Below are 25,305 nucleotides of genomic sequence, written 5' to 3' on the forward strand. Positions count from 1 at the left end.
ATTCAAAAACCTGACAACAACGTCTGCCATTTCCATATGTGCTCTATATTTTACTAGTTCTTTACCAGAAATGAAAAAAGGAGAAAAAAATCCCAAACCACACAAAAAGAATGTTAGGGGCATTATGTCTTCCCTCACACCTTGAAATACAAGAAACTTCTGAATTGTCAGTCTCCTAGAAATCTGTTACACCCAGCTATAAGCTCCCCAACTGATATGCAGAAGGAATGGCAATTCACAGAGCTATCTGTGGGGATGTGAAGATGATGTGACAGGAGTACGAGGGATACTGGGGGACTGGCCATGCAATGCCCCGAAATGATTTTCAGTGGACACAGCTGCATCGTTCCAAGTCCAGAACAACTACAAGTCTCCCCACATCTTCCTCTCAGCGGTTGTTCTTCAGATGATAGAAGGAGACGCAAGATCAACAATTACTACCACAGTAGTAACCAGCGGGGACCTAATACACATGCATGCAGTGCAACGGCAACCAGTAATACAACCCAAACGGCTCAGGATGCTCAACAAACATACAGGGTAAGGTGGGTTCAAAGAGTGGGAGACTACCAAACTAGAGATTTCATGTCACATCTCCAACCAGCCGATACCACCTAAGTCACCAAGCAGGGGTGCAACACATATCCAATACAGTTCCTGTGGGCTGGTGCACAAATCAGAAGGGACTGTGCTTTTTCCTCGATTCAGCCAAACCAGATATACAGAACCAAAACCAGACCTCCTGACTTGTTCTTGAAGGTCACACCTCTGCAGGTGAACTGTGGAGCTGAAGGACCAGCACTGCTACCAACATGCTGTTGCTCTGTGAGGAACAAGACCTTCAGAAGCTAATGGTTTCAACCTGGCCTTTTTGCTGGTGCTAAACTCACACAATTCTTTATCCCCATTAAGCATCTGATTTTTAAATACTGCTCCGCCTCGGCTCGCAGGCACCTGCTACTGACAATTATCAGAGAACATATGTAAGAAAAAAGAATAGCATATGGCTACACAAATAACCACAGCGATGAAGTGCTCCTTGCAGGCTCTAAAAGGGACAAGTAATTTCACCAGAGTTTTCCAATGGGCCACCTCCACAGCGTGTGCGAGCACCTACCACTCAAACACATGCACATGGGGTAATACTGACATGTGCCCTCCCAGGGCATCCCTCAGCTCTTTCCCCTCCATCCCCTTTTCAACTGCTACAGAAGAAGAGCTGGGCCAGAAGAGACATTAAAAAAAAATACAAAGTGTGTGAATGGATACCCATAGCTTTTGCACGCTAAGAGCCCAGTCCAAAGCTGTTCCTGCGAGCCTTCCCATTAAAGGCACCCAGAGGCCTCCTCGCCTTCCTCCCAGAGCAGAGCATCACTGATGAGAGGCAGGAGGAGAAGGGAAAACTCTCCACATCCATTTTGGCGATAGGTGGGTTTGTTTCACCGTATTTTTTTTTAAAGTAATTGGGATCAGTCCCTTTCTCACTGCCTCAGACATCCCAAAATAGTAAAGATTAAAAAAAAAAAAAAAATCTGCATATAGGACATTATGGCTGGATATTTAGCAACAGGAGAGTCAGGACAATTGTTATCCTTTTGCTTTGTCTCTGTGCATATTTGGTATACCACCATCACAGTACCAAGTCTGCTACATTCAAATGCATAAATTCAACATCACATTTCCCCCTTTTCTCTTCTTAATGTATTTATTTTTCCTCTGGGAAGTGACTTACTTTAAAAATTGCTTTATGATTAAAAAAAGCAGCAATCAACTTTTTGAAATGTCAACTTTAATGTGATTTCTGTTTCCCTCCTCCCAGCTCCTCAGGCTCTCACAGGAAACCCCCATGCCTCTATTTCACACTTTGCCACAGTTGCAGCCCTAGCATCAACCCCAGAAGGGCAGCCCCCAAAACCTTGGTGTTTCTGGTAGAGATGAGGCACACTCTATTCCCTGCCATGGAGCTCAGCCTTTTATGGGCCATTCAGGCACAGCCTAAGAGCTTTAGTTCAAAAAACCTACTCAATCTCAGAAGGGCAGGAGGTTTTAACCTGCAGGGCTGAGGGGACATACCTGTGCGACGACGTGCCACAGCAAACTCCAGACCTGGTCACCAGATCTGCCAAAAGGCAACACGCCATACCCTTGCTTGCTTACGCTGCACCAGCGATCCCAGGAACAACATGGTGTTAGGGGGTCACCCGGTCCAGTTGCACGCATAGCAATGAAATAAGTTACATTCCCACTGATTTCAAAAGGCTTTAGGCCAGGTCTTTATTTGTCTTCATCGTACAAAATTCAGAGCATTTATGATGAAGTTGTCAATGTGCCACAGTCAGCAAGGGAAGACTCACAGCACAGAGCTAATAACCCAACGGGGAGGAGAAAAACCTCTGAATTTAGCATAGCTGACATAAGCTGTGATGTCATTTCCACACAAAGGCTAGTGAAAAAAAAAAACACCAACATCTTTTTTTCAGATCCAAGATACAGAGATATGTAAATTGCTTGGCCTCCATTTCAAATAAACAGTGTGAGATAACCCAAAAACTTAATAACACTTTCAGCATTCATTCCTTGCTCTTCAGAGGACTCAAAGCCTATGACAGGATCAGATCGCTGGGAGAGCAGTGAGCCAAACCACTTGTACAGGCACGCAGCCTCAGCGCCATCCCACCCAGCAGTGCCAGCAGAGTCTGGTTCTCACTCTTCAACAAGATGTTTGGGTTGTTTTTTTTTATTTTGGAGGAAGTAATTTTAAACAAACTATAAAAAAAAAAAACTTGCTGTAACAACTCTAAAGGATTTTTGGTATGATTATGGCTGAAATTAACAATTCTCTAAGGACTGATTAAACAAGCCAAGCAAAACAGGTGAAGATCAGAGAGAAAGGGCATCTAAGAATTATAAAAGATGCCCAGCTAAATTAAAAAAAAATAAACTTCAGCCAAACAGGGAAGAAACCACTGAAAGGAAGTCTGAAAGTACAAAAAAACCGCCAAATTACTGAATTTGGGCAATTCAAAAAAGGCTGCAGAATAATTTTACCATTTTTAAAAAATACTTTTTTTTTTAATGAAAACCCCCCACTTTCCCCCCCAAGATAACTCCTTAATACAAACTTTGCTTTAAGTGTTATGCATACCTTTTATGCCAGTAAATAATTTTAGAACTTGAGAACATTTATGAGAAAATTCAACCTGGAGGGTAATTTTCCTGAAGTTTCTGCTTGGCAAACGAAAATAGTGTTTTCAACAGATGAATATCCTTCCCTGTAATTGTTATTCTGTTACCATCATGTAAATTGGTGTTTTACACAAATGCAGCTTGAAACCTACCTAATGAAAAAAAAAAAAAAACCAACCAAAAATCAAACCAACCTGTACAGGACAGGGCAGAACAGCATTAATAACATGTAAGCACAGGCTTCTAAATAATAAAAAAAAAAGTTGTTGCATAATTTATTCACTTTCCTACTAGTTTCACAGATTAAGATAGCAGCACCATGAGATAACTACAAGATTTCTTTTGCCCTTAGCTCAGTAATTTAGAAGTCTTCAGGTTTCATTGGGTTTTGTTGCTGTTCAATGGGAAAATACTGTGGAAATAACGCTTACCTGCATTCCCAGTCTACAAAGCTCGCTAACTGCAGCTTGATAGAGGCACATGCCCACCAAGCACCATAAAGAAAGACTTACAGTAAGTGGTGACTAATCTTTAGAGCATATACTGTACATGTATCACTGAGTCAGCTTGAAAGTTCCTTCATTCACTCGAACACCACTTCTTCCATTCTCCTTTCTCTCTGATCTGCAGGCAGATCTGAAATCTGCTTTCCCTTCATTCAAGGAGAGCTTCTTATTGCCTTAATAGGTAATAGGTGCAGGTACAAAAACTTACTGCTATTGTACAGGATTGAGCTAAAAAACACGGAGTTGCCTACACAGCAGCATAAAACCAAACAAACAGGCAAAAAAAAAAAACCAACTGCATTTTCTTTCAGCAAGAAACTTCTGTGTACGCAAGGAAGGAGCCCTGCAGGAAAGGACTCTCTAGGGGGCATAAGCTGACCCTGCTACTGGAAAAACTTCCCAGCTCCAACATTTGGCAATCTGATCATACAAAGCCTGTGAGAAATGCCCAGTTTAAGCGACCTGGTTTACTGGTAACAAAAGCAGTAGCAGAACAACACAGGCTACTATAGACAGCTGGAATGGCCACATATGACTTTGCATTTGCTTAAGCCCAAAATAAGATGCCTCACTCTTTTGTTCTCTTTTTTCATTTCTTGCAATTTACATAATTAGCAGTACAGATTTTCCAGAAATAACCTGAAAGTAAAAGTTCTACCTGAAAAAAAAAGCAAGCTATTTATACTAAGGATAGTGTGGGGCTCAAATGTAAGGATTTTCTTTACATAATTGAAGCCTATCATCCACTTTGTAATTACAATTCTTCGACTAGAAGAATACAATTATTAGAGAGTAAAACAATTACACCAAAAAGTTGCATTCATATACAGACCCAACCTTGCACCTTCTTTCAAGCAGTCACACAGGTAGTTCAACTGACTACAATATGAGCAGGCTTTGCTACAGATGACTAAAAATTGAAAAATTTGGCCCAATACTGAGCACACTTAATCCAACGGAAGCCTTTCCATCAACCAGCTTTATGTAGTAATCTATGTGCCACTGCCACAACGTCTGCGCTGCAACCTTATTACTTTTGGACCATCGCCTACTGGCTGAGAGCTAGTCTTTAAAACCAGATGAGCCCATGTTATTTTAATGAACCCTTACTTTAACTAACGATCAAGTAGTTAGCCAAGGGATCATATGCTGACAGACTTCCAGCATGAAAGTATTGCTCCTTTCATAAATTATTGTAATTCTGTGGTATTAGTCTATCGTTTATATATGTGCAACATCCAGATTAAAATTTCTTCTGAAAGTTGGAAATCGTTGAAATAAAAGTCTGCTAGGGCCTTATTTTATCATCCCCGCTCATGTTAAGCAGTACCTTACTATGCAGGCAGCCACATTTGACTTAACTTACGTTCTTCTCATTAACAAAACAGCACTTAACCCAATGTCTTTTTTCTGTGCACCTCCCTTTTCAGGCATATTATTTCTTTAAATCTAAATCTGTTTTTAACTTCAAAGACTAATTTTTTACTACAAGCAAAATGAAGGGTAAAATTCATCCTCTGCAATGCATCTTTGGTTTTTGAGCATATAAACGATGAAGGCTTTTTTCGTTTTACCTGCAAGGCATATTCTCTTATTCATGATTTTTCACTATAATAGAACTTTAATACTTTTCTAAAGTTGCTGCATTATGAACCAGCTCTTTCAAAATTTCATAGTCCTAAGAAAACCACTTTTCCTCACTTCAGAAAAATTTTGCTTCTCATTTTCTACTTCTGTCAAACACATGCAGGCAGCAGCAATACTTTTTCATCATGATCCATGCAGCTCAGATACCAATTTACTGAACTCTGACAGCATAAAACAAGCTTATCTGATGAAAAAATATAGAGAATTACTGTTCATCACCACAGCTGAGAAGCCTCTTCCAGTTTTGGAAACACACGGCATCAATGGAAAAAAGAGGGAAAAGCTGCCTGCCTGTGCTTCTGCAAACATTTTGGCTTAGAGGGCTTATTACCACCTTAAATGGAGATATGTCCCTACCATACTAAGAAATATGTGTTTAATGTAGTTATGAATATGAATCTCACTTTTCCAGACATAAATTGTCTGCTAATTTAGAAACCTCCCTCCACTCGCCCCACACTGTACCTGATGCTTTGCCATGCAGGCTTATTGAAACACATGGGGATGGTTCGCAGGGCATTCCTGTGGATGAGGACTGAAAGGTAATTAGTGCTTCACTGCTTGTGTTCATAGACACCCTCTAACAACAGGTTCCTACAACCTGTCCTACCTCGGCGTGATCAGGAGGGTGAAAGTCCTTCTGCACAGAGGCAAGAATGCCATTTCTGACACTCAAATGCTTACAGAAAAGACTGCATCCTGCCCCGCTTGGCATGCTACTGCTCGCAGCAATTGTGTTGCCAAAGAAAGTTAGAACTTCAAACAGCTTTACTCAGTCCTTTTATATAAAGTATCCTGGTTCAGCATCTCACCACTAAAGCACGTCAATCTCCGAGATGGTTTTCTGCCCTATTTTTGCCAGGAACTCATTAGAATATCACTGCAAGTACTTGTTTATTATCATTGCTGTGATGCTGAACTCACGTTTTTACACTGATCAATAAAAACTAAATCAACACGCTACACACCCAGCCCACACATGAAGAAAATTCATTTAACAAGAAGATCAAAGTTGTCTACCTTCTACTGCTATAAAATCACAACCAGCCTGTTGGTTTTTGCCAGTTATCTTTGAAGAATGATTGGAAATGAACAAAAATAATTCTGGAAGCACATACTGAAATTGCAGATACAAAACAGAGATAGGAGGATGCATGCAAATAACCACGTGGGAGACCTTCGCTTGAATTTTAATTGCATGGCAGGCCAAAGAGACAGCTGGAGTATCAACGCTCCTGCAAAGCTGCGCCATTCAATGTAGCTTAACATTAACGATTTATTTTGTTTTACCAAAATACACAGGGGTTTCTTTGCAACCCTCAATAAAAGCTTTTGAAAAGTAACCAAAAAAACCCCAAAAGCAAGCCAGCGGGTTAGCATCTGAACTGCTTCCACCCATTTCCCCCCCAGTATATTAGGGGGGCAAGCAGCAACAGAACTGCTGTGCTCAATGCTGAGCTACACATAGTGACATAAACTTGCGGTTCAGGTGACTACAGCCTCCTGTGCTCAGCTTTGGTAATGGCACAGAGCTCATGGTTATTTGAAGTCCCACTGTGACCTAGGAGCCATTGCAAAGGTGATGCTTTCAGTCTCCAGAGAGAACACAACATGCAGCCCTCTCCCTGCTGAAAGTAGCATGTCACCAACTCCAAGACCACCACCCACCCCTCTGCAAGGTAAGCCCAGCTTTGATGCTCAGGACAGAACAAAACATAAAAGAGGCAGGCCAAAAAGAAGCAACTGGGAAGATATTTACGGAACTCTAAGTCAATGTCCTGAATATTTCAGGGCTGTGGCAGACTACGTTTTGGGGAAAAGGAAGCTCAGTTTAGCTATGTAGCGTCTTCTAACTATTCATACCTGTGGCAGATGTGAACCATTTAAAGACTGGTCACCATCCATTTTTTATTTAATACACTGCTATTGTTGCTAACAATGCAAATCTTAACAGCATAAAAAGAGCAAACCGCTCGCAAATTTGCTTATGAAATAACAATGACACTATTTACTGGTTGGGGGCGTGGGTGTCTGGTAGAAACAGGATCTTTCACCAGGACATCTTCTCCACCAGCAGAAAGAGAGACAGCAGGGTAGTGGCAGAGACGAAGCACTGGCCATAGAAGTCCAGTAGGCAGCACTGCCAGCAGCAGTCCTACTCGAACACCCAGCAGCTACAGACTCTTGCCAAAGAAGCCCCATTTACGTGCTCCTTCTTCATGCACGGCTGCACTATCCAAAGAAGTAAATAATCTTTAGTCTCTGATTAAAATAAGTATTAATAGCATCTTACCTTATGCCTCCAAACTTTCACAAATTTATATATAATGCAGTATTTCCTAATCTGCAGGATTTAAAAACTGTATTCAAAATTAAAGTACATGGGATCTCCTTGAGGAAAAAATAGTATGACATATGAATAACATACTTCATAATGTATTTCCTGCTCACCAATAAATTGTATTCAATTCTGCATGCAGAGCAGAGGGCTATTTCAACTTATGCAAAGCTCTAAGACCATTCATTTCACTAGGATCCACTTAAGATCATACTCTTGCAAGAGTGCCCGTATGCATTTGTGCCACAGGAGAGCAGGGTTTCCCCTACTGACCAGTCCAAAACTACATGCCAGGATTGTAGTGTGTATTCTGTTAAGAAAATGCAAGAAGTTACTATTTAGGTCAAGTGTAAAATTTAAAAAAAAGAAAAAAAAAAAAAAAAAGACTTACTAATATAGCTGTAATTGGCATAACCCTCCAAGTGTAAACAGAGATCCTTCCAGGAAAAGGCATTTCTAGTTATGATTTGGCATATGAAATATGACAATACTGGGAAAAACACTTTTCTGCTAGCACAACTGGAACTCAAGACAGGACTCTTACCCACACAGAAGTGTTGCAAAACCCCTTAATCCCCTAATATGCACTATTTTACCAGCAGAATTTTTGTTTTAAAGGGGAGGATGTATTTAAGGTCACTTCTAAACACACCAGCATTAGCTATTTTTTTTTCTTTTAAATACAAAAACTAGAACACAAACTTCCCTCCTATCCTCCCCCACCTACCCCAAACACACAAACACTAAAAATATATAAATAAAGGAAATGAAACTTCCCCATCAATGAAAATGGGGGGGGGGGGGAGGGGAGTGGAGAACAAAGACAAAAATGGGTCTGTACAGCATCTTTTATGGCCAACTAAGAGTCAAATTACTACTTTTTTTTTTTTTTTTTTTTTTTAAACACAGAGAACTTCAGCCCTTATCACATTTTAAACTTAATAGCCACTTGCTTCACAGGGCTGGATACTTTCTTTCCACAGTCCCATGTTGAAGTTGTTGAGAATTTGATATTCACTTAAAGAGAAAGTACCTAAAATAAATTCTGCACCTCAAATGGACCCTGTCCTTTAGGAGCCCTGGTAAGCCAGACAGTGTGAACAAAAACCTCTCACTGTCTGGGACCTTTTAAAAAAGAGCTGCTGATAATTTAACATTTAACTTATCCCCCTTCTGCTGGGGCAATCCTTCCCCAATTCATATTTTTGCAGTCTTTACATTCCAGGGTTAGCTGGAGATTTTAGTACCCGAGTCTGATCTTTTCCTCATTACTGAAGAGGAGATTTCTGACAAATGAAAAAACCCACCCAAATATCAAAAAAGACCATCTGCAACAATCTTGCTTTGCTATAGATGCAATGAAGTCTAAACATGAAGAGAAAAAAAAAAAAAGACAAAGCAAAACAAAACCTTGCAGCACTGCACTTCAAGGACATATCACAATGCAGGCTCTATCAAAAATCTTACCATGAGCAGTTGATGAGGAGAGGGAGGGGAAAGACAGCAACCATTTTCTTGCTGAACTAAAAAGACAAGAGAAAATTTTTGATAAGGCCCAGTAAGGCTGCTCTAGAAAGGTCGAATCTGCGGGGTAGGGAAACTCAGCACTTGTGGCCTTGTGCCTGGAAAGTGACCTACACCAGCCCAGCTGACAGGCAGCTAGGAAGCTGAAGATCAGTGATTCACGTGAAATTCTAACAAAATTTAAACTGCAAATTGGACAAAGGCAAAGCAAAAATAAAATAAAAAAAAAAAAATCAACTACCTTTTGAGTCTGCATCATATCAGCATTTTGGGTCTTTCCAGAGCAAATCGTCAGTCAACTATGAAAACTTAGGTGGGCTGTTTGTGTGAGACACGTTACTCTTTGTTACAGAGTAAGCTGAAACCACAAGACTCATTTCACTCAGAACCTCAAAATATACCCAACGCTACGCGACTCCGCCAAAACCCTGCAACATTCCCATTCTAATATGGAGGGTTTAAACTTTAAAAAAAAATCCCTATTACAAGCATGCCCCGGGTTCCCCAAACCATTATCCTCTTGAGAAGAAAGTAACATAAATGACGTATTTGCCCTCTAGTTTCTGTGGCAGCAGGTTGTAACCTGAGCACGTTTTCCAGTTTTTCCCCCACACAAATCCATGTCTTCTTATTTTCTGCTGCTGTTCTGAGCAGGACCAGGTGAGCCCACACCCTCACCACCACGGAGTGATGATGCCAAGCCAGAAAGAGAGAAAATAAACCGCTGTCAGATATACTCTTCCTTCTGCCCACAGAAGCCAATATCCAACAAGAACCAGCACCGCTGCGACCGCCCATGTTACCCACTTCATCCTCCCGGCTGGGCTGGACCACACGCTACCTAGTGACACACATGCAATGGCAGCAGCAAGGACATGATGGCGTAAAAGCCCATTCTCAGCATCTCCAGAGCTAAGGGGAAATAATCCCCCAAGCTCTACAGGATAACTCGGCACATAAATAAATGTATGCTGCTCAAAAGCAAATTCAATGGATCTCTTAAATCTGTTTGGTTTCAAGCAAAGAGTTAAAGAACAAACCAAAACTGATAAAATTCTTGCTACCTTTCTTTAAACCACGCTCAGACCTACTCTTTGAAGGAAGAGCCGCCTTTCTTAAAATATATTTGAATGCGCTATTTTTGTCTTTATCTTAGAAGGCCTGATTTCCCCTCACAGCCCTGCAATTGGTTACAATAACGGGTTTCTCAGAGCCAGACAAGTTAAGAAGAGGTTTTATAACTTCATATGCAGCAAAATGTATGGAATTTGCTGCCTTCATTTTTTTAGTTTCAAGTGCAGCTCCCTCACTCCCCACCCTACAAATACTCACACATGCAGTAACACTACTCTTCTAAGCCGTGTCATGGAAGTCAGCGCTTCTGACCACTCGTGCTTCTCACCTTAGGTAAATAACCAAGCGGGTGGCAGCCACACCAGGCAGAATTTACATGTGCACTTAAAGATGCTTCTGCCTACATCTTACAGGTGGAGGAGAGGCAAAAGGATCCCTTAATTTTAGGGACAGAAAAAATTATAATTCTGATGATAATTTTTCATTGGAAGCTATGCGGCTTCAAAAAAATGCAAGAGGAGGAAACAAATTGTTTCCATATCAACGATTATTTTGTATCTATCAAACACTGCTTGCTTTTTTTAAAAAAAGCACTTATTTTTAAGGAAGCTGAAATGAAACTGCCTTATCTCACAAGTTATTATGACACATCATAAGGAGACACAACCTTCCAGCACCAGAATCTCACAATGACACTATGGATCCCAGGGCCCTTCTTCTACTACTGTCCTATTACGGTATTGGAAAAGGGAGAAAAGAGACTTCTTGAACACTTTGCTGAGTGAGTTTTTAAGCGACATATTCCCCACTTGATTAGAACAAACAAACAAAAATAAAATAAGATGAAAATATTGACAGCAAAATATTATCTCACTGCTTTAAGAGACCTACAGTACATTCCAGGACTGCTGCTCTTATATTTTGCTCATACTCCCTGCCAGATCCCAAGTTACAAGCTCAATTTACAATGACAAGCCTCACTATATCCCTGGAAGAATTAAATGACCAGAAGAAGAGAAGTAATAAGAGTTCTGAGTTTATAATCTAGGAATTCTTTTTTCCTACCTAGGCTAGTTGAATGCTACCCAAAAGCGAAACGAACCTGAAGTGAGGACTCGCTTTATGCTTTTAAATGCATACTGGAGTATTCTCAGAGGCGGGTCATCAGCAGTAACATAAAGGTCAAGAAAATTAAATGGATAAGACACGGAGACTTTTTCAGTCTACCTAAATACAACATGAGTTAATGTTAGGTAGAGAGGTTAGTCACGCTGCGGTTTATTTATGCTCACGTTGGCCCATGCGGGAGCGATGTAAACACTAGAGGCAGGATGGCTACCAAGCTACCCCCTGGCCTCATCCCTCTCCCCCAGGGGAGGGATGCCAACAGCAGAACATAACGTTAATAGCAGCGTGATTAAGCTCTGGCTTTATCATTTCACCAAGAGGCCGATTCTCCACTCTTCACTCAGGCCAACCTCCACAGCGAAGGGCATTACTTGTATTTGAGCTTTTTTGGCTTTTCAGGATACACTGGTTTGACTACCATGTCGACGGTGCTGCTCAGTTCCTTGCTGGAGTCTCCCAACTTCAGAAACACAAGCTGCTTATCAGTGGTAGTAGAACAGATCACAAGAGCATTTATTTGTGCCAAAACTTTTGAGTAGGGTATATTTAAGCCTTAAATTTTTCCAAAGTGTATCAGACTACCAGCTATAGAAGAAAAATGCATACAACGCATTTTCTTCATATGAAAAATCACTTATCTAAATTCTAAACAAATATATTTGCTTCAAGCAAAGCTGCATAGCTTAACTTCCATGCCACATACACATGCATAGAGCATTGATGAAGCAGCACGTTTGTTGTTAAATGTGTGCCTTGGACATGCCTTAGGAAAAAAGCTAACACACCAACCAGGGCACATAATGCCCCGTCACTTCAGCGGGTAACAAAGTGAAATGGGTTATTTCCAGATAGATGCGTCTTAATAAGGAAATGGCTCCATTCTGATCCAATTTAACATCTGGACAAGACCACCAAGTAGATAAGCGATTACAGCAAACAGCTGCCCATACCTATACCGCATGCAGGACGGTTCACGCATACGATGACATTATACGGCTGGGTCACTTCACCGTGATACGGGACCCTGACCAAGGGCACGGGGCAGGTCCCTGGGGGAGCTCTGCGGGCCAGTGCCCCAGGCAGGAGGGGTACAGGCGGCAGGGGGGCCCCGCCGAGCAGCCCGGCAGGCCAGGCCCAAGCTTGCCAGGTGAACTCTCCCCTCCTCCCATACTTACAGTAAAATTACAGCTGTCAAAGACATAAAACGTCACCCCCAGCGATTACCTGCTTAAAACATTAATCACGCAGTTAAGCACTTTGCGACGTTTTCCATGCTTTAGTTACGGATCATCATATTTATTTCGCTGCTATCATACTGGTCTGTAAAAATCTATGAACCAACAACTAACCACTTGACTCACGACCTGTGTTGATGCACCGGGACAGCAGGTACGGGTCAGATTTTACTGGGCAAAGGTATTAACCCTGCTAAGTTTACATCTCGAAGAGCCAAGCCGGCTAGTTGATTGGCAGACGTGAAAACCGCTCTGTAAAGTCAGCAGAAGGATGAGTAGGCATTATCCATTTATTAACTGGTTAACTGCCAATTAATTTTACTTGCAAATCGCCTCTCTGGTATTTAAACATCTGGCTAAGAGTTCTTGCTCGTTACCCCCCGTATTTCGACGGGCCAGCAAAACGAAGCGCTTCTGTGCCCCGCCGCGCGTTCCGCTCCCGCGGAAGCGAAGGAGAAATCCACGTTTCTCCAACAGAAGTTCGCACCCAGCGGAGCCGCCCGGCCGCAGGGAAGGGCTCCGAAGCCCAGCCCCGGACCGCCTCGTTGCTAACACCGACTGATACCGAGACCCGGCCGACCGCGCTGCCGGCAGCCGCGGGGCGGGGGCGGGCAGGGAGAAGTCACGCGTGGGCCGGCCACTCGTGCCAGGGGCCGTGACGGGGACGGCGGGACCGCCGCTCGGACAACTTCCGCGGCAAGCCCCGCCGAGCCGGCCTTCCCCGCCTCCACTCCACTCCCCTCCGCGGCACGGCACGGCGCGGCACTGCGCGGCACGGCACGGCACGGCGGCGGGGCGCCCCGCCACCGGCCGGCCGCCGCCCCCCCCCTCCCCGCCCCGCCCGGGCAGGTACGGGGCAGCGCCCCGCCGCCGCGCCCGCCCCCCGCCCGCTCCCGGCGCCCCCCGCCCGCCCTGCTGCCCGCGGCCGGCCGGCGGGGAGCGGCGATGGGTGAGGAGGAGGAGGAGGAGGAGGAGGAGGCAGCAGGCAGGGCCTCGCCTACTCGGCGCTGCAGACCGAAAGTGAACTGCAAACTTTTCCCCCCCACACCCTTTATTTTCTCTTTTTTTCTTTTTTTTTCCTTCCAGCGCAGCCCCAGCTCGTGCAAAAATGAAACTTCGAAGCATTCGCCTACCTGGCGTGAAGTCTGCAACAAGTGCAGGCGCGGGGGCCGGGCGCGGGGAGCGGCGGGGCCGGGCGCGGGGCTTACGTCGGTGTCGGCGAGGAGGGAGCAATTGCGATATTAATTTATTACAGAGCTGCCCGGGCTCGGTCCTACTTCACTTACAGTACGGCGCTCATCCTGTAAACAAATATCGCTCCGCCAGGAAACATACTCCCCCCGGCCCGGCCCCGGCCCCGCTGCCAGGCACCCACCCCGCCGGCGGCACATGGAGCGGAGCGGAGCGGAGCGGAACGGGGCGGGGGCCCGCCGCACACCGCCACCCCCCGCCCCGGGCCGGGGGAGGCTCCGGGCACCGGCACTTACCTCCGGCGCGGCCTCCCCCGCCCGCCGCGCTGCCTTTGCCGAGCCCGTGATGCGAAGAAGAAGAAGGAGGGGGGGGAGAAAATCCCGGTGTCAGCAAATCGCTGTCAAATTATTTTCTTGCAGGAGAGAGAGGGGAAAGGGGGAAAGGGAACGGGGGGGGGGAAGCAGAAGCAGAAGGGGGAGGAGGCTGCGGGAGGCGGCGGGATCCCTCCGCCGCGATGGGTCTGGCCCTGGGTAGCGAAGCAGGAAGTAAGGTGTCGGCGGCGCCGCGGCTGCGGCCGCCCGGCCCCGCGGCGGGGCGAGGGCGAGGGGCGCCCGCCGCCCCCGGGGGCCCGCCGCCGGCCGTGCGCCGCCGCCGCCTCCCGCCGCCTCCTCCCGCCTCCCGCTCCGCCGCGCCGCGGTCTCGCCGGCAGCCCCTCCTCTCAGGGCGGCGAGCGCAGCGCAGGTGCCGGGGCCACCGGCGGCGACCTGTCAGCGGCTCCCGCCGGCGCGGCGCGGCCGGGGCCGCGGGTCGGCGGGAGGCGGGCGAGGGGGTGCCGCGGGCTCCCGCCGCCGCCGCCGCCGCATGCCGCAGGGCGGTGGGGCCGGGGCCGGGGCCGGCTCCCGCGCCCGCCCGCCCGGGCGGCGGCGCCGGGGGGGGGTGACAGCGGCGCCGCGGGCCGACACCGCGCCGGCCCCTGGGGCTGAGGGGGGGCGGGGGGTCCCGCCGCCGCCGCCGCCGCCGCCGAGGGGCTGGGGCGGGGGGGTGAGGGAGTCTCCGCGCCGGCGTGGAGCTGGGGGGGAGGGGAGGGGCGCGGGTCTCCCCTGGCGCCGTGGGGGTGTCGTGCGGGGCCGGGGGAGCCGCGGCGGGGCCGGGGGCGGCGGGGGCTGCGGCCGGGCCTCCCCCAGCCCCGGGGCGCCGGAGGAGGAAAGTCGCTGCGGCAAAGGCGCGCTCTCACCGGGGAGGTCTCCCGCCCTGTGCGGGGAAGGGCTGCCGCGCCTGCCGGGGCCGCCTCCGGCTCCAGGGAGGCTCCTGCGCTTCGGGTTAATTCGGAAGTTAATTCTCTAATACGGCGAGCCTTGTAGGAACTTGCTCCAGTGGTCACTGGTCTTTGCCACTGGTAGTCTTAAATTATCTTTTTTTTTGGTTGGTTGGTTTTTTTGATTCTACAGAAACGTTTTTGGTGAAATACCTCTTCCCTCCTGCCTCCCTTGAGCTCAGAATTTGCATTAGATTGCACCAAAATGTTCCCTTGCAGGGAAGGATTTTGCATCTTGGGGACGGATATGTATGTGATGCATATAGCTTATGCAGTGCTCTGTTTAAGCTCGTGGACAATGACAGACAAGTTACTGTAAGAAACCGTAGCTGGGAAGAGAGAAACTGAAACGGGGGTGGTTATAGGGCCTACTTCTCCCTTCGGGGGGCGGGGGGAAGCAACAGACAAAACTCTCAAGGGTTATAACTGGAACAGAAAAAGGTCTTTGGTGTTAGCGTTTGTGATTCAGCCTTACATTATAATGGTTACCAGCAGCCTCATTTTCTTTTTATGGTCATCCTGGTTTCCTGGTTGCATGACACTTCCATTGGGCCACTGTTCTTAATAATTTAACCTTTTATGAGATTGTTTTGATTTACAGTTAGATTAGAGCAAGACTGAAAAAGTATGATATCACCCGCTGGCTATTAAACTCCTTTGTACTGCGCGGAAAGGTCTCAGTTGTTTAAAATGTTGAGAGAAAGGTTCTTTTTTTTTTTTTTTTTTTTCCCCAGCCAGCTAGTAATTTTCTAATTTTATTTTTACTTAAGTGAAAAATACCATTCAGATATTGTAACTTCACCATGCTGAGCTATGCAAAATCTACGCTGAGTTTTAGATTCAATGGTTGGCTTGTTTGCTTGCTGGAGTCCTAAGTCATATAAACTATGTTGAAAATAGAATTAAAACCACAACTCAACATGTGCCTTGCCTCTGTTTGTTTTTTTGTGTCTAGTCTGAAACCCAGAATAGCCCGTATTACTTGTGATTTCCAAAACGACCTTTGAAAATAAGCAGTGGAATTTAACACAGTCTTTCTAGGTTTGTCTCAGCATCTCAACTTGTCCAGCTAATCAATACAAACAAATCTATATTGAGTTGGCTAGGTGTTACTTGATTTACCTGAAACATGCAGCTTTGTGCTGTAACTCTCAAAATAGAAGCAAATGTATAATTTAAATTTGAACAAAGAATCATTACCAAGCAGCCTTCTAACATACTATAAACTGGACCCGTCTTACTCTGCCGTAACAAGTTTAGCTACGCAAAACTTCTGAATGAAGTAAACTAGTTTATTAGCTTTGGACAACATTTCAAGAAAACTGGGGGGGCTGGCTATAGCCAGACAGTGTTCTTTGTACTTATCCTGCAACTTATGAATTGGTCTCCATCAAAAGCTCAAAGCCTTAATTTATGTTCTCAGTTTTCCTGATCCTTCTTCTAATCTTCGGGGATTTGAGTATCAAGCTTCCCGGCTTTGAATAACAAATCATTTCACTATTTACACTATTAAACCTCAGAATAATTCTGCGGGCTTGTCGGGATGCTGTTCAACGACATTTTGGCAATGATAACTGGCAAGTGGGTGAGTGCTGGGGGCCCCGAAGCTGGGGTGAGGTCCTGGCCGGCCGAGCTGCCCGCTTGCTGCTGTCAGAAGAGGGAGACCTTGCTCTCCCTTCCTTGCCCGCTGCCCTGCCCCACTGAGTTGGTTCAGCTCACCAAGCCGGAGGACTATTCCCTCTCTCTCTGGGTTAATTTCCTGCCATTTTGGGGAGCTCCCTGGGAGGCCAGCTGGGTGCCAGGGGCAGCAGAAGGGGAGCTGGGCAGCTGTGGGGACGCGGGACGGGGAGGGCCCGGGGAGCCGCTGCTTGTAGCAGCAGCAGCAGCAAGCTGGCAGGGTGGCTTGGCTGCCTCCTGAAGCCTCCCACCGCTCACAAACAACAGAAAAGCAGCAAATGTCTTATGGCAACTGCCATCGCTCTGTCAGATTTTTGTTAGAGATTAATGAATTTTATTTGTTTCTAAGCAGGGCTGTTTTAGAAATGAAAGAATTACAGAAGTTTAGAAGCGACAGAGGTCCCTGATCATCCTCCTGGTTCATTCCTTTCTAACGCAGGATTGCCGTGTCATTTTCTTGCCAAACGCCTTCGTTCCTATTAGGAGGCTTTGCCTTAAATTTGTGGGCTTTCCCAGAAAGGCAATGCTGAAGAAAACATAGTATGACTGTGGCAGAAGGCAACATACCTTTCGTTCAACAGCTGGAGTCATAAAATAAAACCCCTTAAGACTCCTTAATGAATCGCGCTTATGCAAGTATCCTACTGGTCAAAGTCACAGCAGCCAAAATACAGATGTCTGTCCAGTTTCTCAGTTTTGGATGCCTGTTTCCAGATTGAATTTTGAATTGTGGATGTTATCTTAAAAAAAAAAAAAAATCAGACCTTAATGATCTAAGTTGGTTGGACAAAACTGATGACAGGCTTAGTTTTGTTTTAATATGGAGCTTTTGAGCCATATAGTGTACTGATGCAGGATTTAGGATTAGAAGCAACTTCAGTCTCAAAATCTGACATCCTACGTAATGTGGACTGTAGTATTTGTAATTGAGATTATAACCTGCTTAGTTAAAGTTCATTTTCCAGAAAAAAAGAAAAGTCATTATGGAGATTTCAAGAAATGGCAAATACGCCTTCTGCTACCAGTTGTTCTGGTGTAATTACCGATCACCTCTTGGTTAAATGTTTGAACTTGATTTTTCATTTCGATTTGCGAGTGTTCCAGCATGACATTGCTGGTTCTTTGCCTTCTAAATTAGTTTGGTATCATCTGAATCCCTAGGATTTAGTCAGTCATTTACCTTTGTCTATTTCCTGTTACATAAATAAGAAACACTGGGGCCTTACAGGGGTGACACTAGTAGGGTCAGAATAGTTCAAAAAGCCAAATGTGTGTTTTCTGTGATCACGTTCCCTGTGCATCATAAGGGAAGTAGCCACAGCATCCCACATACCTGAACACAAGAAAAATAAATGACAGTTGGCAGTGGGCTTGCTCAGAGATCAGCAAGTACACTGTTCCAGGTATCCCTGTGCTCAAGAAACTGTATCTCTGCTTTGTTTGAAGGTAACGTTAGCAACCTCGTTCTCGCCTTGATGCTCCTTGCCTTCGTGTATGTTCAAGTACAGTGTTTCTCCCTCTTAGGTCCTCTCTCTGGGAAGCTCAGGACATTGAGAGCTTCCAGGATAAAACAGCTTGCGCTCTTTGGTGTTGCTTCTTACCGCATCCATTGCAAGTTAGGAAAATGGCTGAGGTTGAAATGGAGCCAAATAATTTTTAGCAGAAATGCATCGGGACCCTAGCCGCAGCGAACAACCGCGTACTTCCCTTTGGCCGCTTCCACCACCCGGGTGAGGAGCAGGCCTGTTTCAGACAAGCAGCATCCCAGCCTTGCTGGTCTGAGTTGCCTCTTGTCCAGTGAAGCGGCTGCTCTGATCCCAGACACGAGGTGAAGTCACGGATTTCACCGGCAGCCTAATCTGATCTCAGACCGTGCCGCCGCCGTTTGAAAACTAATACTGGAAGTAAGACTTTTTTTTTTTTTTTTTCATTCTTCACTCTCAGCCAGATCAGTTTGCTGAGTGCACAGCCTAAGGAATGGTGCAGAAAATGTGCCGAGGAGAGAAGACTATGAAAGCATGCTGCTGTCACGCAGACTGCCGGTGAAAGCCCTGCCTGCTGGGTCTCTTTCCATGAAGGCTAAACCAAAGTAAATTGCCATAGCTAAGGTCCTGCTGTCCCCTCTGCAAGTTCCTGCCTCCAGCTGCGTGGTTTTGCCTCCTGTTTGCACCCGATGCTGACACTCACCTCTTCCTGGTCAGCCAGATCCTCTCCCAGCGCTGGCAGAAACCCTGGGTAATTTTTCCCTGAATTGCTTCACTGAGTCAGCCAGACGAGTAGCAGAAAAAGGAGGCAGGGTTGTGTGCCAAAAAGTGGGATTTGCAGCCACACTAGTTTAAATTGCCTTTAATTGTCATGAAGCCACGGCTGCTATCTCATCTAGCAGATAAGATGCTCTGTAAGAAGGTTGGTCCAGGCAGTGGCCCAGAAAAAAAAAAGGGAAAAATAAACCTGCATGGCTGTTTGCACCATGGTCAGCTCTGGAAGTCCACAAGCACTAGTTTTCCCTCAACTCGAACCCTGGGAACTTTTCAACAAAGCTCAGAGCCGCCTGTCTATGAGTCGGTCGCCGAGCTGCTCCGCCGCCGGTGCAGCCTGTGGGAGCTGCGGAGCCCTTGGGGCTCTGGCCCGGCACTGATGGAGCCGGGTCTGCTGAATGGGTGGGTGCTCCTCCAGGCAGCTCTCCGCAGGAGCTGGCCTTGACCGTCCTGCGTCTCCCTGCAGTTGGGCGCACGGGAGATACGATACTGCAGGGATGCTCCAAAAACACATGAAAGCCTGCAAAGTGCTTAGGAATGTTTTGGTAAAGAAGTTACAGATAAGCAAGTTAGAAATAGCGGCGACTCAGATTTTTTTTCAATGACACTGTTACTGTTTTGCAATCATGTGGGAGCCCTAGAGAGGAAAATAAGCTAGAGACACTGGGAGTTTTAAAGGGGACATTCTCCTACATTTGGTTTGTGTCAGTTCCTGTTCCTCTTGGAAGAGTCACTTATACTATCGTGCTGTCAGGAATAATCTGCGGGCATGTACATGTGCGTGCAAGAGAGACAGTGACATGGACCATCTTGCGGGATCACGTCCTAGTGAGCAATGCTCCAGTTTGTGTGGCTTTTGCACATGCTGGAGAAGAGGAAATGTTTTATTTTATAAAATACACTGACATATGTATTTTTAAATTTACAAATGTGTATAATATATACATAGTATATAAATTATATTACATGCATTTGTAAATTATGAATGCATAAATGTATAAAACTCATGTATTTTTATAAAACTAACGTAAGTGAAAATATAATCTTTTTATTTTTTGAATAATTTCCAAATTTTAAGTTGATGGTGTCGTTTGACCTATTCTAAACTTTAAAACCACCCACTCTGTTACAGCTTTCTGTATAAGTAGATCTGAGAGGGTCTTATAATCAGGGGCCAGTAATACTGTCCCCATTTTACAGATGGGTAAACTAGGGAACAGATGTGGTCCAATGTCATCCAGGAAAGTAGCTGCAGAGGTCAAGTATGAAACCAAGTCTCCTAAGTCTTTGCACTTTGTTATGTCTTAAAGACAGGCCAGTATTTTTCAAGTAAGTCTTATGCCCAGCTCAAAATGGTTGGAGCATTGACTGATGTGCAAGAAGTTTTATCCTCCTGGCTTTGTATGCACTCCCAGTGGTAACAGCTGACAACTGCTGTATGAAGAAACACACCTTATTCTAAATGTCCTGCTGTTGTACTACCAGGAAGAAATACACAGTCCTGTTTGCAAAGATTCAGTTCAATTACAGTATTCAGTGGAAACTGCCTCTACAGAGACACCGTCAACTTGAAATCCAGTGACATATAGTGACAGATTTAAGATAGTGTCTCCAATGACTTCTTCTGAATGCCCCTACCAATCTTTGTGAATTGTTTTTTCTTGGCTTTAAAAATCCGTTATGTGGTAAAAGTGACATATACAAAAAGAGGCTTTAGGATGGCTTGTTACACAGAGCTGTACTAATTTCTAAGGTGTTTGCTGAACAAGAGAAATCATGCTTTTGAGTACGGGAAGGAAAAATGAAGCTGACTGTATGCAAAAATTTTCTAAAGATAAAAGGTAAACAGTTACGGAAAATATGTGTGATGAGAGTAGAAGGAAGCCTGGCATCTTAACTTTAAGTTGCAGTTAATCTAAATAATTTTCTATAACAGAAGGGTAATATCTAAATACAGATATGATTAAGTCAGTGTGGTTCCCTACCACAATGTGCAACACATCCAAGTCCACACTGACAACTAAGATCAAGATTAAAGTTTTCCAGTGTACGTAGTGAATTTCAGTGCAATGGCAGCAGTGTTATTTTTTCAGGATTTTGTCCATTGGAAGTGGGTACGATACTGGCAATAGCACACCACATATTGTGTGGAAAGAGCTCAGGCAGCCATCTCTGATCAGAACTCTCTCAGTCATCGTACCACCATTCTTTCAGCAGTTTCTCAGTTCTCCATTTCATATTCCTCAGCGCAGAAGCAAATTATTTTTGCTGATTTTATGCAGAGTCGAATGTACTCTCTGTAGGGTTTGTTGAAGGAAAACAAGCACCCGCATCTTCTGCTCTGAACTTTCCCATTCAGAACTGTAACCTTAATTTTTATACAAGTCTTGTATAGTCATAGATACCAGTCACTCCTAGGTCTCACTGTGTCTTACCTACTTGTTTCTTACATATGTGACAGCAGGCAGATAGACATTTAAACTGTAAGGATACAGCTGTCATGATTTAAAAAATACTATTAACTAACATGGCTAGACTCATATATCTAATGTATATACAGTATATTCTGTTTATAGTGATGTAAGGCACTTTACATCATGAAATTTAAATAAGCTGTATCGTTTCACATTTTTATTGTGATGGAAATGCACTTGCAGTAGAAGACAAGCACATTTACGTTTCTGTGTCAGTGTTTTTGTTTGGTGGCCCCAAAACACCTGAGGAGGTGAGAGCTGCACTGATAAACAGAAAGCAGAAAATGTGATGGAGTTACTGTATAGCTGCAGTGAGACAGGGAACTGCAAAGGACCCCTATAAAGCAGGTTAACAAAATTAATAGTAGAGGAAAACCGATTTGCTCTATAGCTGAGACAGTTTTGCCAGTAGCAGCTGAAGGGCAGCAGATGACAAGTAAATCCAAGGATATGTAAATACGTGAAGTCTTACAGTATGCTTTCTGATGGACAAATTTTGCTTCTAGAGATGGAAAAACTACCTCCATCCCATTCAAATGGCCTGTGAGTCTCCAAACAAATATGGAAGTTGGGAAACTAAACAGAGGGTCCCCAAAACAATCTCCGTGTACTGCTCCAGATGCAAGCTTAGGTCTGTGACACTAGAGATCTCAGACTTTGGGGACTGTTCTGTTGAGAAGAGAGCTAATGGTGCAAATTGGGAATGAGATTGTTTTCAGAGGGAAAAAAAAGAAAAAAGACTCTCTTGTGGGTCAATAATGTGTGGAATTTTCCTATAAAAGTCTCCAAAATTTTGTTTGAGCCATGCATAGTACCAACTTGTGCTGTCATATCTGAGAACTCCCTGGGAACCCACCAGTGATGACTGGATAACCTAGGGACCAGAAGGCTCATCTCTTAGTCTGCAGTACCCACAGCATTGCCAGCTTGCTAAAAAAGCTGAAAATACGGGGAGTCACATCTAGGGAGGGAAAAGAGATTTCTCGAATCGACATTTGCTTTTGTTGATGTGTTAGTCTGCAGAATCCATTTCACTTTATTCAGAAATTCTAACAATGACAAGGCATGCGTTTGTGTTTCTCTGAGTATATATTTTACAGCTTCTATGTCCTCTTACCGTGCAAACATCTCTAAACCCCCTTGGGAGGACAGGTACAGCTCCCATGGCTTTTTGTTTTGAGTCCCACACCAGCTGACTAATCTAGCAGCTAGTGATAGCTGAAGATGGAGACACTGATAATTCCTCTGCACCCCAGAGAGAGGCAAAGGACCTAATTAGACATTGGTTGTGTATCAGCTGAGGAAGTCCCCAGATGAGGAGTTGTGGGTGTATTTCACTTTCTTTACACTACTTGAGTGAAGCACTGGGAACAAAGGAGAACAAGAAAATAAATTCAGCCCTAATTATTCATACTGAACCTGTGGCCTTCTTAAAATATGCTCAACGCAGGGAGCAAACCCAGGGTTGAGTGAGGCTTCTTCCAGACTTGTTTTAAGACCGCACCATTAGGGGCTGTTCTCGCTGAAGTGTCTGCCAAAAACCTCTTGAGTCTGTTTAAGGGGCAGTCCTGTGCGGAGATCCTTCCCTAGTGGTGTGCCAGTGTTTTTCCCTTCCTATTACAAGGCTATCGGAAGATCTTGGACCTGTTCCACACTTAAGCTCCAAGCATCTTTGTTGTCTATCTGACCTTGCAATATGATAGGCTGGAAACTTTTACTGTCTGGCTTGTTGTAAGGCTTGTTTCACAATCTGGGTAATGTAGATTTCTCTGCTTCCCATTTCCACTTCTGTAATGTTTATTATATTCAATTGTATGTCTGGTTTGGTGTTCATTTCTGCAGCTCCTGCCTACGTTGCATGCAGTTCTTCATCTTATCTGCAATTGCTATCTGCACTCTCAATCAGCTCATCTCTTTTTATTAGTAATAGATCATCGGTTCATACGCTTGCATACGCTCTAGGATGGTAATGCCTTGTCTTGCCAACAGACAGAGATTTTAAGGTTGTGATAACCTATACGCTTGTCTGAGGGATGTGAAAATAATGTTATGAATGTTGTTTATGAAAACCGGGTTTTGCACAGCTTCAGTAGTTTTCATGTACTGTAGTCGACTGTCCTCAAAGAAGTGACAAGTAGAACTGATAGCGTTGCAAGCCCATATTTTACATCTGATCATAACTAATTGAACATGAAAACTGGCAGCATTTTCCCTCAGTTACCTCTGGGTAGATACCATTGTGAGGACAGTTTTCTTTAAATGATCCTACGCTTTCTTTGCTCCATTTTAACCTCTGATTACACCTTGTTTGCTCTTCCTCATTTTTTCTTCTACTGACCCTGCACTATGCATAAACATTCTTTGTAAGGAAATCAGTGAGATATTTGTAGTTAATTTTTTATGTCTTAGATTTTGTGCCCAGCACATAATGATCCAGTTACATCTCAACTTGCGTGCTGTAACCCCAGCGCTCCACTTCTTCTCTCTACTGCCAACAAAGCAAGTTTATTTTCTAATAACTTGAAGTACCTCCTTTCATCCTTAACTCGCTACACATGCTTCCCTCCTTCTTCCTTACTAATTCAAGTCTCTCTGCTTCCAAGTATCCTCTGCCTGGGATTGTGCCTGTCTCCTTCTGTGCCATTTTCTGTGCTGAGATGGAAGGTGACAGGTAGCTGCTTCTGTCCCCCTCCCATTCCTGAGCATCGCAGAAGAAAGATGCCAGCTTGCCTTAAAAGGGGCTCTCAGCTGTACTTGTAACCAGTTTTCAAGCAAGTATTTTGAAAACTAGTTAGGCAGTTTTCCCAGTGTAGACAGGCTCATAGAAGGACCATTAATTACTCAGCGCAGGCTTAACCATGGGCAGAAAAAGGGGGCTTTTGTGCGATTGTCAAACCCTCGCCATTATTTGTACATGTTGGTTTTGTATTTAATAGGATTACATGACTTCTTCGCTCTATATGCCAAAATGGATGGTTCCTTTCAGTAATAAAACAAAGCCAATAACCTGAAAGGAACCACGGCTCAAAAGCACAAACTTGACCTCTGATTGACCTTCACATTTACAGACTAAAAAGAACTTTTCCAAAGAAAAGACAGAACAGAGAAGTCAGGGAGCCAGCAAGAACCAGGAGAAAATGGTTTTGTTGCTTTGTGATTACATTGTTTAAACCAACATACTACATGGTTTACAATACTTCATTACAATGTATTAGGGCCTGGAGGTGATTTAATGTCTGTTTATAACTGCGACTAATCTTGAAATAAACAAATGAATGTTTGGAAAATGGATGAAGCTGTTCTGCTGGAGACAGCGTTAAATGCATCTCTGAAGAGTAAATCATGGCTGTACAGCACTTAAATGCTTTTTATTTCAACCTTCTGTTGTATTTCAGTAGTTTTATCTAACAAAATTAATCACGATGCAGTAAAAAAATTTCTAATTGGTTAGGACTGTCTAGCAGCCATACATTCTATAACAAATTCACAATTTAAAAACTGTTTAGCCCTTTAAAATCAGAGAAAAAGATAAACTAGAAAACGCTGTAGCATTATACTAGGCACCATGGTGATCTAAATTAAATCTGTTACAACCTGTTCTAATTTAAAATTGCTCCGTTACGCGAATGAAGGGGAAAAGAAGAAGAGTTAGTTCATTTGTTCAAAGCATTTTTTATATTCCCAGATAAATCTTTCATCCACCCTGCCTTTGCCTGTGGGCTGTACGTTCCTATTATTTCCTCTATGCATCC

The 25,305-nt window shown here is 44.5% G+C and overlaps 1 protein-coding gene across 6 annotated transcripts in view; it reads right to left on the bottom strand.

The window, feature by feature from the left end:
- The window catches only part of TRERF1 (transcriptional regulating factor 1), a 105,163-nt gene extending 90,479 nt beyond the window's left edge, over nt 1-14,684 (bottom strand). The window contains exons 1-2 of one of the 6 annotated variants that reach the window (XM_069800225.1): nt 14,126-14,684; nt 13,772-13,939 (exon numbers count right to left, since the gene is read on the bottom strand). The gene's annotated coding sequence lies outside the window, so the exon portion shown is untranslated. Of the gene's footprint in view, nt 1-9,144; nt 9,201-13,771; nt 14,073-14,125 lie in introns of those variants that run through there. The other 5 variants (XM_069800226.1, XM_069800227.1, XM_069800230.1 and 2 more) reach the window with 5 other exon arrangements.
- Between the last annotated feature and the right edge of the window lie 10,621 nt (nt 14,685-25,305).

This window comes from Haliaeetus albicilla, chromosome 13 (genome assembly GCF_947461875.1).
Source record: "Haliaeetus albicilla chromosome 13, bHalAlb1.1, whole genome shotgun sequence".
NCBI lineage: Eukaryota > Metazoa > Chordata > Aves > Accipitriformes > Accipitridae > Haliaeetus > Haliaeetus albicilla.